Source organism: Phoca vitulina, unplaced genomic scaffold (genome assembly GCF_004348235.1).
Source record: "Phoca vitulina isolate PV1807 unplaced genomic scaffold, GSC_HSeal_1.0 scaffold8, whole genome shotgun sequence".
NCBI classification, from domain to species: domain Eukaryota; kingdom Metazoa; phylum Chordata; class Mammalia; order Carnivora; family Phocidae; genus Phoca; species Phoca vitulina.
Window position 1 is genome coordinate 69,111,510 of NW_022589711.1, and position 14,063 is coordinate 69,125,572.

General features: G+C 39.5%; 1 long non-coding RNA gene across 1 annotated transcript; it reads right to left on the reverse strand.

Annotated features, from left to right (window-relative positions):
* Nucleotides 1–596: 596 nt before the first annotated feature.
* LOC116633581 lies at nucleotides 597–13,959 on the reverse strand. Its single transcript, XR_004299759.1, has 3 exons — nucleotides 13,843–13,959; nucleotides 3,111–3,374; nucleotides 597–916 (listed from the first exon to the last, which is right to left on the reverse strand). It is a non-coding gene; the product is annotated as an uncharacterized LOC116633581 (long non-coding RNA).
* Between the last annotated feature and the right edge of the window lie 104 nt (nucleotides 13,960–14,063).

Genomic DNA, 14,063 nt, shown 5'->3' on the forward strand with positions numbered 1-14,063 from the left:
AGATAACACCACCTCTCTTTCAGGGTTGTTGCTCACGTGTGCAGTCATCAGAGATCTTTCCCCCAGCCCCTGTGTCTGTTGCGTGCTATCTGTTTTGTGCTGAGCAAAGTCGGACTCACAGTGTAAAGCCTCTCAGCTCTTTGAGTGACTGAAGAGAATTCACATGCAAAAAACTATTCCAGGCTTTCTGCAGATGTTAGAGGGGAAATGAAGATCAGTTTGAATTGCACAACTCTTCCTTCTCCCCATCTCAATGAAAAAGAACAATGTCTCTTAAGTGTTCCTATTCTCTAATGTTCCTTCTTTGGCTGTTTTAGCCACCAAAGGCTACTCTTTGGTGGCCTTTTTCCACTCATGGCCCAGGCTCACGGGCCACTCTTTCTCCTAAAATCCTCGTCCCCATTGTTTCTCCTCCCCTCCATTTTGTTGACGAATTCAGTTCTTTAATCCTACACCCACAAATTGCACAATCCAAACCATCATGTTTGGATTGGTTCAGCAAAAGTTCTGGGTTACGTGAGGGCGAGAAACACTCTATGTTAAGGACCTTGCTCACTGCCGAGCACAAATCAGGCCCTCCAGAGCATAGTATTTGATAACTCTTCTCCAAAAACAGCGTCCTTGAAATTCAGCCTCTTTCTACTTCAGCTGTTTCCCTTTCCCACATGGTTCCCTGCAGTTCCAAGAATCAAAGACTCCTAAAAGCTTAAAGCTGGAAAAACTATAGGGACCAAACTTCACCCTCTCACTTTACAGAGAAGATCATCACAGCCCAGAGAATGAGGAGGACTTACCTGTCCAAGGTCACACTGAAATTATAGTGATGAAATTGGGATGATAGAGATCTCTCAGTTCCTCACATCGTCCAACACTTTCTGAAGCATCAATTGACATTCAAGATGTTTTTGACCATAAGCTATGGTGAGAAATACATTTTACATTAGACCTTTGAATATCCATATGTGTGTAAATATATATGATACTTATCATTACTACATGTGATGCATGCTGATATTTTCAATTCTGTTGTATTCAATTTCACTTTTTAAAATATTGGTCATAACTCTCTAGCTTGATTTCAGGTCCCAGTAATGGGTTGTAACAAAGGGTTTGAAAAATGCTGTACTACAACCCAATATCAATGTCATTTGAACTCAGGGAAGGTTCCATAGAAAAGCTAATTTTTGGTTTGGAACTCAATATATAAGCAGAATAAAGTGAGATAAGTAGATGAGATAGAACAAGGATCAGGAAATGTGGTGGTTAATAGCATGTACATGAACAGGTAGGCTTAGATAAACTATTTGAAAAAATGAAGATAATAATTTAGGAACCAACACATGGTAAATTCTGGTAGAAGTGTATCAGTGAGAATTAATAAGAGATGGAGGGACTACTTATCATCAGTTCAAAAGCAAAACTATTTTATACTATAGAGAAAATCTTAGTTGTACAAACTATGTACATGTATGTAGGAATGAGATGAGTTACAACCACAAGATTTCATAGTTCATAGTGCTTCACAAACTTGTCATAAATTTAAAGCACTGACTACTCCTTTCCTGTCCTTACTGGCTTTGCCTGGTAATCAGCCTCCATCTTCCTCATTTTCTCCCCATTCTAGATAAAGCTGAGTTTTCTCTCAGCTGCCTGTATCTCTAGGGATTGGGGTTTTTTAATGGCGAAGACTCAGGAGCATCTTCCTTCCTTCCTTCCTTCCTTCCTTCCTTCCTTCCTTCCTTCCTTCCTTCCTTCCTTCCTCCCTTCCTTTCTTTCTTAAGGGATTTTATTTATTTATTTGACACAGAGAGAAAGAGAGAGAGCACAGGCGGGGCAGAAGGAGAGGGAGAAGCAGGCTCCCCATGGAGCAGGGAGCCCGATGCGGGGTTCCATCCCAGGACCCCAGGATCATGACCCAAGCCAAAAGCAGACGTTTCACTGACTGAGCCACCCAGGTGCCCCAGGAGCATCTTTCTTGATTCAGACCTTTCTCTCTAGCTGTGTATTCTAACCCATGACTAGCAGACGCTTCCCATAGAAATTCCCAGCCAGGCCTTACCCTTAGCTCTGCACGCTCAGCCTCCAGCTCCTCCTCCTGTACAGAGCCTTCAATCTGGAGGCTCGTTCTTTCTGCAATCTCTGGATATGTCCCTCTATTGTTCTTGGTGGTTCCCAATGGACTATTTACACTCTTCACTCTCATTTAATCTATGCATTTAACCTTCTTTCCTTTTGAGCTTCCAGAATTCTTGAAAGGACTAAGTTCTTTCAGAGCTCACTACTCCATTCTTGATCCCAGGCATTGACTGCTTAGCTCAGACTCCATTTTAGTCCTTTCTGGGGACAATGACATAGAGATCCCTGCAGCAGCTATCCTAGGAGTTCTCAGAATGAGACCAGGAGTAGAAAAAGAGCAGAGGGGACCACAGAGCAAAAGCCCTGAGACTCAGGGTGCTGGGGTGGCACAGGTGGTAAAGCACCCGAGTCTTGGTTTCAGCTCAGGTCCTGATCTCACAGTCATGAGATGGAGCCCCTTGTTGGGCTCCACGCTCAGCACAGAGTCTGCTTAAGACTTTCTCTCCCTCTGCCCCTCCCTTTTGCACGTGCTCTCTCTCTTTCTTAAATAAATACATTAAAAAAAAAAAAAAAGCCCCAAGACTCTATAGCAGCCATGTTGGAAAAATTCTGAACACTTTATTCCTTCCTTCATATGCCTTCCTTCTTAGTCTCACCCCACCACTCCAGCTGAAATTAATTGATGGACTCCTACAACATTGCCCCTGTACTAAAGCACTTTTTTTCACTCAGATTTTAATTATAGGTTTTTAGGTTTCTATCTCAACGCCTATATATGTCTCTATGGCTGCCAGTGCTTAGCCCCATGTTATATCCCGAGAGGCATGTGATCAATGGCTGTCAAATTGAGGTTATGATCCCACACGCATCCTAGGTTGCTGCTGCACTCCACTCTGCCTCTGCCATCCCCCAGCCCATATTTCCCAAGATAACCCTCTTTCCAAAATGAAAGGAACCAAAGTTCCCAAATAAGACCAACAAGACATCTCTAGCTGGATATTTGCCATGACACATAAACTCAGATAATATCCTACCAAACCCAGAAATGTGATCACTCCAGCCCTTAGGAAATGCCAAGAACTGTTCAGCTCATAGTTTCCTGGTGGTTTTTCTTTCCTCAGCAGTTTTTAGTCTAGCCTCGTGAAGTTGCATCCAGGAAGAAGCAGATTATTAGGCAGATACTCCAGGAACCACTGTGTCGATTTCTCTGGGCAGCAACCTTCTCCTGGTCCCCAGCTCGGTGAGATGGCCATGCCATGCCTGAGTAACTCCTCTCAGCGCCACAGTCTGAAAAGCTCCTACAGGCAGAAAGGGGGAGATCACCGGGCTCACCTTATTTGATTTTTATCTCAGGGACCACCATAACTGCCTGTTGCTCGACATCTGAAAACAGTCATTGCATACATACATCCAGTTGTTAATGGTGGGAAGACTGGTCCAGCACCAGATGACTCATAGTGGTTGGAATAGTAAGTTATGTTAATTTAAGTCTACAATCCACCTTAATTAAGAATACACTCTTAGGCTTTATAGTGACTTTAAAAAAGCCTACTCCAAGTGTTTCTACTATCTCTCTTTTTTTTTCCTACTATCTCTTTTTTAGGTCAACAGAAGAGGCCTGGTTAGTTAGTCTAATTAACTTCTAGAAATGATTTATTCTTTGGTGAAACAAGTGGTGGTCAAGATGTTCAGACTCTCTGGGAATTTTGTGTCAGCATTTCTGTGCTAGCCTGAGCAACATCTAAGTATCTAGTAAAGCTGAGCCTAGTAATTCACACCTTTGTAATGGTCCTGGAGGCTGAGGATTGCAACATACATACTCCCATGTCCAGCAGATTTCCCCAAGGATTGTTGTTAATTGACTCTAACTAGGAAGTTAGCTGAATTCTACTGCCAGAATTTATTGCTTTTACCTGAAGTGAGCCTTCCATGAAAGGTAACAGGTTGGGCATGTGGCAGAACAGAATTTGGATTTCATAGAGCAAACAAGGACGGGTGGTAATGACCATGCTGACAAGTGTGTGTTTGTGTAGCAGAATGCTATGTGGCCCTTGACTTCATTGTTATCTGAAGGCTAGGCTGTGGGAGGAGGAGAATTCTAGCTCTTAAGTCCTTCTAAATGTTGGAGGTGACCAAAAAGAATCTGATTCCTAAAAACCATCAAGTAGGTTTAAGTCAGTTCACAATACCCATTAGAGCATTGAACAGTTGGAAGTTTTCACCTTTTGCTTGGATTCCCTGGGCTCTGTGAATTCTAGATGCATCGACATGGCAGCGGCACTATTTTCCTTTTTTATAATTTTGTTCTAGATAAGACTGAGAGGATATGTAGGGGTTACAGAGATCCATGACTAATTTCCAGGCCGGTATACTGGACAAGTTTTCATTAGGTTCATTTCCTCTAGCCATTCTCCCTTGCTTGAGGTAATACAATCAGAAAAGCAAAATCATCTGTGTACTCAGAGGAAGTCACGCTTTTATCTTGACTTTATTTAGAGTTCTTGCCTCAACTATTATCCTTCACTTACATATCTTGTGCTCTCCAATCCACAGGGCCTATTTTTAAAAAATAACACTCTGTTTTAACCAATCCTTGGGAATGCCTGACTCGTGATTTTTTTTTTTTTAGTAGCTGATGATAGTCACTGCAGAAGTTTGAGGTAGGTGAGGGTACACAAGACCTTGCTACCAGGTTGTGATGCAAGTGAGTCTCAGATTTTAGCCAATCCACACATCTTCTATACCTTTAATTTCCCCAGTGAGAACTCATTCCTATCATTTGTCAGGCTAATCAGCCATTATTTTTACCAATAAAAAAAATTCTTAATATTTACTATGCCAATTAACAAACTAGGATTTTTTTTTTGAGGTACATATAACAGAAGCATTTTAAATAACGAGTTCTGAAGTTTAGAATGCTGGGTGACCCCCTGAAATGTGCATCTTTCTTTTAGGGCCACAGACCGAGTCCATGCTGAAGTTATTGTAGAATAAGTTGCAGCTTTCTCAACATATTTTCAGACTTAATCACAAGGACTTCCATTGTAAAAGGTAGTGTTAAATAAAACTCAATGGGTTTTGGGTTCCTTTAAAGCATTAATACACTGTGTGCACATCAGTTTCCAAAGAGGTGTTGGGGAGGCTGGTGGTGGCTCCAGGGTCCTGCACTTCCTAACCTCAGGTGGCCATGGAAGCCTTTTTTGGTAGTGTAGCTCATGGGACTAGCGGTCCTTAGAAACCATCTTGGCAAATACTGGTCTAGCTGAATTACGCAGATTTCAAGGGAAAAACCTGAAGGCTGGAAGACTGGGAATGGTGCTGTAATAGATATGAGATAATAAGATCCTAACTAAGGGTGGGAAAGCAAGAAATCTTGAAAAAATCCAATTAGACATTTAAAAGAGAGAAATGGAATAACTTGGAACATTAGTATAACATTAGTACCTTGACTGTAGAGACAGGCAAAGCCTTCAGAGATACACATAATCCAATGGGATGTCACCTTAATATCTGTAAGCATGCTCTATCTAGGCAGGAATCACATCAAAAGAATTCAGTATAGAATCCAGTATTAACAGAATAGGTGAATTCAATCAAGTGGCGAAGCAATCCGTGCGTGTGTGTGCGTGTGTGTGTGCGTGTGTGTGTGTGTGTAGGATAGGGTGTGCAACAGATTTAGGTCCTCTCCCCTTTACAACAAAACTCCTCAATAGAATTGTCTATTTTTACTGTCTCTGTTTATTCTTCTCGCATCCAGTATTGCATTAAAACCAGTCTTGTCAAGGTCACTAACTGTCTCTAATTGCCAATTCGACTGGGTGATTTTCAGTCTTTTTGAGTCAGTTTAATATATCATACATTTTCTGAAGTTCATCTATTTCATCTGAATTTTCACAGTGTCTAAAATATTTCACAGTGTCCTCTTATTACCTCTTAAACATCTACAGCAATCCCAAATCTAGCGGTTGATCTCTACCTATGTCACTCTGAAAACCTCTTTTAGGAGCTTCTCGGTCCCTTCACGTTTGCGTGGCACTATTCTGTTGACACGTTGCAGGATTTTCAGTGCTATTACTTACACAACTTTGGTTAACCATTAATGATTGAAAGTACTTTACAAAATACCAAATAAATTGCAGAAAAAGAAAGTTACAATGGAGTAAACACCACATTTCAGGAATCACAGAGTTCAGAATAGCATGCCAAAGTACTCATCAGCTCATAGTCTTTGTGTTTAGAGCTAAAGCTCCTTGGCCGGGAGTGTGGAAGTGTAAAAATACATCTGTAACTCTTGCTTTTATTTCCTAAAAATGTACCATAGCACTCTAAATGCAGAAATAGATAAATGTTAATATATAAATAAACACAATACATCACCATGGAGGTACAAGCATTTTTTTAAACTGATTTCTGAGATAAATAGCAGTATAACAAATCCGTGCTGCCCCAGTTAGTATATAATGGAGCGTGCTTCTAAATATAAAAGGACAGGGACAAGTGTATGTGTAAGACAAAAAGCCTGAGTCCTCATATGTATCCCTATGATAGTATCCAGACACTGGGTAGGACCTTGTCACCTTACGTGAGTAGTTCTGCCCTTTAAAATTTAATTCCATGCAATTCAACTAACAATCCACACTTACTAGGTATAAGGTACTGGCATTTGTAGTTAGGCGTTGTAGACATTGATAACTATTAAGCCTTCAAGACAAAATGCAGCAATATCTGCTAAGTTGTAGGATGCTAACATACCCAATTCTCCACTCATTGAATTGCTCCTTCTAGGTTTTGCCTTGGAGTTTATGTGAGCACTACTAGGGGGCTGGGGAAAAGGACAAGTCTCTTCTGCGCTGAGCCCCAGGCAAGTGTGGCGAGGGCCGACTTGTCATTAGGCATGGTGGGTACAACAGCTTGGGACCACAGTGTTTTTAGGGGCCCATGAAAATATTTTAGTTTCTTTTAAAATCAGAAGAAAAAAAAAACCCTAAATGTTTAGGCTGAATAAAATGTTTTAATATATAGTATTGATATATTCATCTTTATACCAACACAATCATAAAATGTGACTTAATATTTTTTTTATGGAGAAAGGGGCCCTCAAAACAAACGTGCCCGGAGCCCATGAGAGTCCTTGTGTAGTCCTGCTCGCGGCCCGAGGGAAAGGCAGTTCTCTCTTCCGACTGCTAAATTTTCAAGTAGAAGACAGAGTACTGCAGAGAAATGGCCTCTTTGGGTTTTCCCATGACAAGGGAAGAGACAGTGCCTTAAAAACATCCCCATTTATTGATTCTTCCTACCCCAAATCACAGGACTGTTCCATAACATAATATGTCCATAGTATAGACTATGAGTAGCTGTTTCCTGCTCAGGGAGGTAGCGAGACTCCCTGAGGGCTCACAGTGGATTGGCTAGTGCTTGGAGCACGCAGATGCAGAAAGAACCCCCAAGGTAGGTGTGGCATTAGTAACATCAGCAAACTGTAGCAAAAAGAAGCAAAATTATGACAATGATAATTTGAAATTGGGGTGTGTGTGTGTGTGTCTGGGAACTGTTTTGTCAAGACCAGCAAGTCACCGAGGAGATAGTTAGGTTGGTACAGATGAGAAGGGTATGATGCAGGACAGTGTCTCCAAATGAGCTCTGCTACCCTATCATCTCGCTGAAATGAGGTAGACATGAAAATAATCCATAGAGCTTTTACAAAGTGAGGGACCCCACTAAACAGTCTAATATCCCCCCCGCCACACACACACACACAAAAGGGAAGTTTCCTTACCCTCCCTTTAAAAATCACTGCCATACTAAGCTGCCATTACTGATGAAAAGGTAACAGTGTTTCTCACTGTGATGGATCAGAAAAAAAAAAAATCAAAAACCTAATAACTACTGATGTAGAAGACAGAGAAGTACTAAGATACTGGGAGCTAACACTTCCCTCTCATTTCCTAGGTCCAGTTATTATAGTACTTTACATATTTTAACTCATTTCAAGTCTTCACAATAATCCATCAAGGGGGTTATTATTACTATACTACACTATATTATAGTATACTATCGTATACTATACTACACTATTACTATACTCATTTTATAGAGAAACAGACACAGAGAGGTTAGGTAGCTTGACTAAGGTCACACAGCCCAGAAGTGGCTGTGCTGGTGTTCAAGCCCAGGCAGCTTAGCTCTGCAGCTGGTGCTATTACTAGTCACTGAGTACAGGAATCAGTAGTTAACATGACACTTATATATGTCATAATACCTGTCCACATGAACTATTTAGAAGTCTATAGATTTTACCAATAATGTCACTTGTGTTTTTCTCAATTCTTTGTTTTATAAAACCCTAGGAAAGAACTCCCTTCATTATCACTGAAATAGGAATTCTGAATTCCTGAGTGGATCCAAGAAGTTCATCTGGAGGGCCTTAGCAAAGAACTATCTTCTTTTTCTTTTTCTTTTTTTAAGATTTATTTATTTATTTTGACAGGAGGGAGGGGCTGAGGGACAGGGAGAGAATCTCAAGCAGACTCTCCACTGAGTGAGGAGCCCCAAGCAGGGCTGGTATCATGATCCTGAGATCACGACCTAAGCCAAAATCAAGAGTCGGATGCTTAACGACTGAGCCACCCAGGTGCACCCCCCACCCCCGGTTTTTTTAAAGATTTATTTATTTATTTTTAGAGGTGGGGAGGGGCAGAGGGAGAGGGAGAGAAGGGAAGAAGTATCTTGTTTCAAACTTCCCAAATGAAGTAACTTGCTAAATTATGACTGCAAAATTTTCAAGTAGAAGACAGAGTCCTGCAGAGTATGCAAATTCATACTTTAAGATGTTACATGTTTTGAAACAAGTTATATTTGTAATCATTTACCTTAATATTTCAACATGTTTTTCCTCTCTCCAGTGGATTTTGGAATCCAGTTCAAATAGATTTCTCAACTGAATGTGAACCTAAGTACTAGAGGGAATACCAAGAACTCCCTTAATTCACCACTCATGTTCCAAGGTGCAAAGGTATTAGAAACCCATTGCTTTTGTTCTTTTTATCTTATGTTTCTAGTCCCCTACTGTAAACTAGAGTAGGTCCGCAGGGGTACCAAGCTCTTCTTACTTCAGGCTTTACTGCCCTGCCCCATGTACTGCTCCCACATGGGCCTTGGATGCTCAGCCTTTGTGCATGAGCTCCATGTCCTTCCCCCAAACTAAGGAGAATTTTACCTCTCAGAGAAGAAAGACATCTTTTTTTTTTTTTAATTATAGAGAAGAAGAACATCTTTTTGAGAGCTTTTCCTCTGTTAAAGATTCTTCAGCCATCTGGAAAACACAGGGAATGCTTTTTTTCTGAGGGCACATCTCCCCTCTCCAAATTAACTGTCTAAACCTAAAGCCAACCTTGATTTAAGGGTGGACACTAAATTGTTTTACATCCCTGATGATCTGCCCAGTTGAAAATGGAAACGGATCCATGACAAGAATTGTGAAAAGCTGTGAAGGGGAGCAAAGTGCTTTGTCTATCAAACTAAAATGGCATGGAAATATTCTGCCATTTCTTTTTACTGAGTGTATGTGTGTAAGATTTAGTGTATTTTTGTGATTGAAAAAATAATACATAATTACCATGGCTATTTGTAAAACAAAGACACAAAGATAAATATAAAATAATCCATAGTGCCACAGCCAGAGATAATATATGTTAATCATGTTAATTCATAGGCATGTATCTATCATTAAAAGAAGAACATGTCTTATTCACTCTTTTGTTATATGATATTTTTTCCCCTCTAATCAATATGTTGTGATGTTTTTCACATCATTAAGTATATCTTCTACTACATGATTCTTTATCAATGTATCTGGTCTATAAATTGGATCTAAAAATATATATTGGATATATACTTAGTTTGAACTACATAAAATTGCCATTTTTGTAGGTCAAAATAGTTGAATATCATCAATTTTATATGTTTCAGCCAAATATTTTCCTATTGCTGGATTCTTAGGTTATTTCCAATTTTTTATTTTATAAATAATGATGTGATGAACATTTTGCACATAAATCTTTTTGCAAGACTATGATTATTTTCTTAGGATAAATTCCTAGTAGTGAAATTGCTGAGTCAAGAAGGATAGACATTTTTATGGCCTTTGATACATGTTGCCAACTTTCCCTCCAAATAATGCTGATTTATAATCTCTTTGGCAGTTTTACTGCTTTAAAAAAAAAAACAACTGAATTATTCTGTTCATACTACTATCATGAAATCATGCGACTGTTGGTTACCTTCCCAGCGTCGTCTTCTAGTTTAAATGTCATCAAAAGATACTTTCAAGTGCCTGGAACCTTTATAAATCCATAGTTAATGTAGATGTTAAGATAAAGCTTGCTTGAATCCAGCACCTAGCTGTTTAGTTCACGAAAGTGTAAAGGACTAGAAGGACTGCCCTACCCTCCACTCAAGTCAATTCCCTGACGCTGAAGTACCAGGTTATAATGCTAAGCAATGGTCGGTGCTTCATTTATGGTTATCAAGTTGAACTGCACTAGAAGATGCAGAAGCCACTATTTTGTTTGTTTCTTGGTTGTTGTTTTTTTTTTCTTTTTTTTTAAAAAGATTTATTTATTTATCTGAGAGAGAGAGAGAGAGAGAGTGCACAGGGAGGGGCAGAGGGAGAGGGAGAGAAGCAGACCTCACTGAGCACAAGGCTGGCTGGGGGTTCCATCCCAGGACCCTGAGATCAGGACCTGAGCCGAAACCAAGAGTCAGTCGCTTAATTCACTGAGCCTCCCAGGCGCCCCTGTTTCTTGGTTGTTCTAGTTGGAGTGTGGTGATACAGTGAAGGAAAGCTGAGGGAGGATGTGGTGCAGTTCCATGGGTGCACATATTTGTGTGTATGAGTGCATATTCGGGAATCCTGGAGTTCACCCTTCTACAGATAACAGTTGATTTCAGCGTAAAGGAAAGATGTTAGTCAGTAGGTTCTAAAAGAAAATATTTTTTTTAAATGTGAACCAGCCATAATGGGTCAAAAGCTTAGGTGACAATATCTGTATCTGAAAGTTCTTGCTTTAAAATCTTGTCACATTTTAGATATTATAGTAAGAGACTTTAAGGACATGGTTGCACTTAACTTGAAAAATGTTATCCAGAATATTCTTACTGTGTGGACATCCAGGCAATTTAGAATCAACATCTTTGTAGAGAAAGGAAACCAAAGCAATTTCTCTTCCACATGTTGTCTGGGTTAGTGGTATTTCAAGTGCTACTTCGTAGTCTTCTGAAATCCTTTTCTATACAAATCATATAACTTATCAGCCCCAAAAGTCTTATTTCGCCAGTGAACTTATCTAGTAATTGCAAGTTTTATAGCTTTCAAACTGCTTTGGGGAAAATTGCTTTTTGGAGACAAGAAAATACTTTTATGATCTTTAGATTCAGATTAAACTACCTAAGTTTGAAAGAGGATCCGGCAATAGACAATTTACAACCTGATATAGAAAATATATCCACATAATTTGCTTATACAGAAAACAGACAATATACACATGGGGTTATTGAGTCATATAAAGAAAATACAGTCAATGTAGTCTTTCTCCTTTCCTAGAAAACGTTAACTCAAACTAGACATTTTTCTGATAAAAAATATATTTTAAAAATCATCTACACCTCTCCCCTAACAAGCTGTACATTTGTAAATCTGGAATGACAGATGAGTGACAACTCTGATGATCAAAGCAGGAACAGAAGTCATAACTTAAAGGTTGTTAAAACAACACTGAAATTATAATGATTATAGTAATAATTTTTAAAAACTACAGTACTGAGATTGGTACTCATGTAAGTGCTACTGAAAGTGTAAAATAGTGCAAGCTTTCTGAAAACGATGTGACACTAGGCTTTAATAAACTTAACATTTTATATCTTTTTTTAAAAAAAATATTTATTTGTGGGGGTGGAGTGTGGCAGGGAGGGGCAGAGGGAGAGGGAGGGAGAGAATCCCAAGCAGACTCCATGCCAAGCGTAGAGCCCGATGTGGGGCTGAATCCCATGACCCTGAGATCATGACCTGAGCTGAACCAAGAGTCAGACACTCAACTGACTGTACAACCCAGCTGCCCCAACATTTTTATATCCCTTCACCTTGTAGTTCTGCTAAAGTAAAAGGGCAATTTGATACGTGGGGGAAAATTCATGAACAAATGAAACATTTATAGTACTATTTTTTTTTAATTTTTGGGTTTTTTAAAAAGATTTATTTATTTATTTTAGAGAAAGAGAGAGAGTGTGCACAAGTGGGGGGAGGGGCAGAGGGAGAGAATCTCAAGCAGACTCCCCACTGAACTCAGAGCCAGCCATGGGGCTCCATCTCACAACCCTTGAGATCACGACCTGAGCAGAAACCAAGAGTCAAACGCTTAACTGACTGAGCCACCCAGATGCCTCTGCTTTTTAGCTTTTTTTTAAAAGTTCGTTTATTTATTTAAGTAATCTCAATACCTAACGTGGATCTCAAACTCACAAGATCAAGAGTCGCATGCTTCTCCGACTGAGCCAGCCAGGTGCCCCCATAATATTATTTTGATTGTAGTATTTAGAAACAATCCAAATGATGTTAGAGGAACAGATAAAATGTTATATCATATGCTAGAATATTATGTAATAAAAATGACACCTTCAAGTGGTTTTATAAAATGGAAAATGAAAATATTAAATGGGTAAAGCAGAATATATAATACATTTATTATATATACATAAATTATACATGCATAAATCTTTTCGCATTACTAATTCTTTGTCACAATTTTGTTAATATAGATTTGAGTGAACAAGAAAAAAATCCTGAAGGAAATATATCAAAGAACCAAAAACAAAAAGCCTATGGCAAGAATGACTACTGATGATTACTGCTTTCTGTTTTACATTTTTCTTCCTCTTCTAATTCCTCTAAAATGATATATATTAAAGTGAAATAATATTTTGAATAATAATGTTCATAAAATGAAAATTTTGAAAGAAGAAAAAACAATGGAAGGAAGGGAAGGAAGGAGGGAGGGAGGGAGGGAAAGAGGGAGGGAGGGAGGGAGGAAATATTGATTTCAGAGTGGTTTGGAAGTGAATTTAAGGAAAATATTATTCTGAAAAAGAAAACAAGAAAATTTTTGTTGGCCTGCTGAATGTGGTAGTACGGATATGATTATTTCTCCTTTTCAAACTGTTTCATGGTCTGGGGAAGAAAGGCACATGAACTGAAAGATAATGAGAGCTGATAGTTCACATTAGGTAGACTTTGACCCCTGGAGTTTACAAACAAGATAATCGGGCTAAATATGGTGCCAGCGTATTTTGGTAACTTCAAAAACTAGGTATCAGGGGCGCCCGGGTGGCTCAATCGTTAAGCGTCTGCCTTCGGCTCAGGTCATGGTCCCAGGGTCCTGGGATCGAGCCCCGCATCAGGCTCCCTGCTCCATGGAGAGCCTGCTTCTCCCTCCCCCACTCCCCCTGCTTGTGTTCCCTCTCTCGCTGTCTTTCTCTGTCAAATAAATAAATAAAATCTTTTAAAAAACAAAAGAAAACAAAAACAAAAAACTAGGTATCAGCTACCTTGGACATTAATTCAAGTCTCTCCCCTTTAACGAGACCCTTCCCCACCTTGAATGTTTGCCACACAGATTCATCTACTTACTTTATCTTGGCCTGGCATTTCTCTTTTATGCCACAGTTGGGGCCACAGTTGATGTCTTTCTGTGTCTGTTACCTAGCACTACCTACCTTGTCAGACGCTTGATTGTTGCTAACAAAGGAGTGTATATTAGTCCTGGTTCTTGGTGGCAGAAGCAGAAACTGATTCCGAATAATTTAGTAAGAAAAGGAAATCACTGAAACAGTCTTGGGTTGCAGCAGAATGGAGAAAAGGCCAGAGATCCAGATCCCTGCCAAAACAAGGGAGGAAAGCAGAGCCAAGAACTTTTCACAGAAACTAGCTCTTAGGA